Source organism: Nicotiana tomentosiformis, chromosome 9 (assembly GCF_000390325.3).
Source record: "Nicotiana tomentosiformis chromosome 9, ASM39032v3, whole genome shotgun sequence".
Lineage (NCBI taxonomy): Eukaryota > Viridiplantae > Streptophyta > Magnoliopsida > Solanales > Solanaceae > Nicotiana > Nicotiana tomentosiformis.
This window is the reverse complement of record NC_090820.1, coordinates 9,481,682-9,486,173: the sequence shown is the minus strand read 5'-3', so window position 1 is coordinate 9,486,173 and position 4,492 is coordinate 9,481,682.

Genomic DNA, 4,492 nt, shown 5'->3' with positions numbered 1-4,492 from the left:
GATATATCAGACTTTTTGAGATTCTCGAGATAGTGGGAGAGGTGGCCTACAGGCTTGCGTTGCCTCCGGGGTTATCAGTAGTCCATCCAGTGTTCCATGTGTCCATGATCCGGAAGTATCACGGCGCTCCGTCCCACGTGTTAGATTTCATCTCTATCTAGTTAGACAAGGATTTGACTTATGAGGAGGAGCGAGTGTCTATTCTAGCTCGGCATGTTCGTCAGTTGAGATCGAAGAATTATCATTCGGTCTGAGTGCAATGGAGAGATCAGCCCATCGAGGCAGCTACTTGGGAGTCGAACATGCAAAGTAGATATCCCCACCTATTCACCAGTTCAGGTACTTTTCTATGTCTGTTCGAGGACAAACAGTTATTTTAGAGGTGGAGAATGTGATGACCCGATAGGTCATCTTATGATATAAACCTAATTCTGTGATCTGAAACCTTTAAAAGTTATGTTTTAGCCTTAATCGATTTGCGTGCACAGTACGGGCGTCTATCTGGAAAGCTTTTATGTTAAAAAATGATAAAAATAAAAAATTTTGCCTAAAAACTTTATATGAGTTTTCTTTGGTCAATATTTTTGGTAAACGGATCCGAATTTGTGTTTTGACGGTCTTGGTGGGTCCGTATCGTTATTTTGGACTTAGGCATATGCCCAGAATCGAAATCGGAAGTCCCTAGCCCGAGATATTGGACTATGTCGGAATTTGAAAGTTGAAAGCTTAATGAAATTGAAGTGTTTGACCAAAGTTTGAATTTTTGGATAACGGGTCTGTATTTTGATTCCAGAACCCGAAATAGGTCCACTACCATATTTATGACTTGTCTGTGAGATTTGGTGAAAAACGGAGTTGATTTGACGTGATTCGGACGTCTGGTTGTGAAAATTGAAATTTCAAAGTTTTCTTGAAAGTTTCATGTGATTTGGGGTTAAACTCATAGTTCTAGCTGTTATTTTAGCGATTTGATCGCGCGAGCAAGTTCGTATGATGGTTTTAGACTTGTGTTCATGTTTGGATTGGAGCCCCGAGGGCTCAGGTGAGTTTCAGATAGGCTACAGAGTGAAATTTGAACTTAGAACATAGCTGGTATTGCAAAATCTGGTGCAGGCCTCTGATCTCGCATTTGTGAGATCAGGCATCGCAATTGCGACCCCTGCAAGTTCCGCATTTGCGAGCTATTTCTCACATTTGGGAAGAATGGCTGGCCTCATAGTTTTCGCATTTGCGAACTGGGAAGGGGGGAGGCAGTGATCGCATTTGCGATCAAATAGTCGCATTTATGAAATGATCAAGCTCGCATCTGCGAGGTTTTCTTTGCAATTGCGAAGGTAGCAAGAATGGGAGACCTTCGCATTTGAGATAGGTTCTTCGCATTTGCGGGGCTCGCATTTGCGAATCCCAGGTCGCAAATGCAACACCTGCAACATATCAAAATGATTTTTGGACGGGATTTTGGTTCATTTCTCAAATTTTCAAATCCTAGAACTCTAGAGGCGATTCTTCCAAGACCAATTCTTCCCCAAAACTTTAGTAAGTGATCCTAACCAACTTTCTTTCAATTTCCCATCACATTTCATGAATTTCAAACCCAAAATCTAGGATTTCTAGGGTAGAAATTGGGGGTTTGGGTAGAATTAGGGATTTTTGGGAAATTGGGATTTAGACCTCAAATTAAGGTTTCAAAACTAATTGCATAATCGGGCTCGGGCTGAATGGGTCAATCGGTTTTGGTCCTAACCTCGAGTTTTGACCAAGCGGGCCGCGATCGATTTTTGACTTTTTAGGGGAATGTTTGGGAAATCAAAATTTATGCATTGTAATTGATTCCTTTAGCAATAATTGATGTTATTGAGTTAATTGTGGCTAGATACGAGTGGTTTGGAGGTGGATACTAGAGGAAAAGCGGTAATTGAGTATTGAGTGGCCTGTGGAGCGAGGTAAGTGTTGTGTCTAACTTTGAATTGAGGGATTATAAACCCTCGACCTATTTGCTATATGAAATTCATGTGAGCGGCGTATATGTGAGGTGACGAGTACTTATGCGCCGCCATGTTATCTATTTTTCCTGTTTCTTTCCCGTTCTTCTTATATTGTTTCTTTCCCAGCCTTAACTGTTACATGTTTTACTTGTATTTCCATGCCTAATTGCTACTTGTTAGACATTGATTCTCCTTGTTGAAGGTATTAGTTACCCCGTAGCTTCATTGTCTCCTATTATTTGCTTAGGCTATTTCATTGGTGATTTTATGATATATTCTGGATTGGTCTCGGTGAGTAGTATTACTTGTGTGAAGTTCATTGTGTACAAGCTTTCCATTTGCTTTGGTTTGAAGTTAAGTATCGTGAAGGGTTTGTGTTCAATTGTGAAATTTCTATACTTACTGAGTAATTAATACTGATATGGTGGTATCGGGTTGCGCGCTGCAACAGATGAAATAAGGGTGATATATTGAGGAGCAATAAGGGTGAATTGATATTATACGGTGGGATCGGTTTGCACGCCGCAACAGGTGTAATAAGGGTGGATTGTGGTGAAATAAGGGTGAATTGTGATTGTGATTTTTGTGATATGGTGGGATTGGGTTGTACGCCGCAACACGTTTATTTATATTATGATGTTTATGTTAAAAAGAGGAAATAAGGGAGGAATATGATATGTACGGTGGAATCGGGTTGCACGCCGCAACAATCTATATGTTTATAATTTTCCTTGACTGTGTTAGCTGTACGGTAGTCTTAATTTGCACTTTAGGATTGGTAATAGGTTAACACTGATGAAATAATTTAAGTACGGTATTTACTTCTTGCAAGTTACAACTTTACTTTATTTTGTCTTCCTTTTTGCTTTTATTATATAACGTATGAAGATTAGATTGTGAGTGTCCCGTCGTAGCCTCATCACTCCTTCATCGAGGTTAGGCTCGGCACTTATCAGTACATAGGGTCGGTTGTACTGATATTGCGCTCTGCACTTCCTGTGTATATTTTGGAGCAGGTTCGGGCTGATCGGGAGGTTAGCTGTAGGCTTCAGTGCTAGGAGACTCAAGGTAGTCCAGTTGGCGCCCGCAGGCCCTGTCGTCCCCTCCTATACCCCCATACTTTATTGGTTTCCTTATTTCGCAAATAATTGTATTTTTTTCGGGCAAATACTTGTAAAACAATCTTAGTATGTTCGTGAATTGTGACTACGGATTCTGGGTAGTAATAGTATATATTCAAAGTTGTATTTTTTTTTATATTTCCGCGTTCATTTCGACTTATTATAGTTTATTTACTGATAATCACCTAAATGTAAGAGAATTGGATAATAAATCTCTAACGTTGGCTTGCCTAGCAAGTGTAATGTTAGGCGCCTTCACGGTCTCGATTTTGGGGATTCTGGGTCGTGACACGTTGAGGTCCCGGGGGCCTCGGGGGTATTTCAGATGCTTAACGGTTTCGATTTTGACTTAGGCTAATGGCTGAAGGTTTCTTAAATCTGGTGGTTTCGCACCTGTGATGGGGAGACCGTAGATGCGTACTTGCATATGCTTGTGAAGGAGCACAGAAACGGGAGTTGAGGAGATGGCCAGGGGTCGCACGCGCGAGGACATTTCCGTATATGCGGAGAGTGAGATGGTGCGGAAGGTTGTAGAAGCGGACCTTTGTCTACAAGCGCGCACACGCAGGTGCGGACCCTTCATCGTAGATGCGGACCCAACCTTTTAAGTCATTTCCGCACCTGCGAGGGTAATTCTATAGGTGCGGCGTCGCAGGTGCGGCAGTGGGTCCGCAGATGCGGAAGAACTGGGCAGAAAGTGGGTTTTCGAGTGTTTGATTTCCATTTCTATTTTGGGACTTTGAGAGCTCGGTGTAAGGCGATTCTTCGATGTTTCTTCAAGAAGATTGTTAGGGTAAGTGATTCTAACTCGAATTGGACTATATTTTATGAATCTATTGCTATTTTCATCATCTAATTAGGGATTTGAGTTGTAAATTTGGGGAAAATGGTAGAAACTTCATAAGCTAAAATTTCGAGTTTTTGAAGGTGATTTGACGTTGGATTTGAGTAATTCTTGTATGGTTGGACTCGTGAGTGGATGGGTGTTCGTATTTTCTGACTTTGTCGGATTTCGAGACGGCTTTTGACCAATTTCTGATTTTGCCTTGTAATTTCATATTTTTCTTGTGGAATTGATTCCTTTAGCCTATGTTAATTATCTAGTACTGCTTGTGGCTAGATTTGGGGCATTTGGAGACTGATTCTAGGGGCAAAGGCATTACAGAATAGGATTTTGGGGGCTTTGAGGTAAATAATAGTTTTAAATCTAGTCCTGAGGTATGAAACCCCGAACTATTGGATTGTGTGAGTATTTTGGAGGTGACGCGCATGCTAGGTGATGGGTGTATGGGCGTGTACCGTAGGAATTAGGACTTGGTCCATTCAGTGCACCGTAAGTAACATGTTGCTAGCTATATGCTCTCCCTGTGTTATAGAAATGTAACT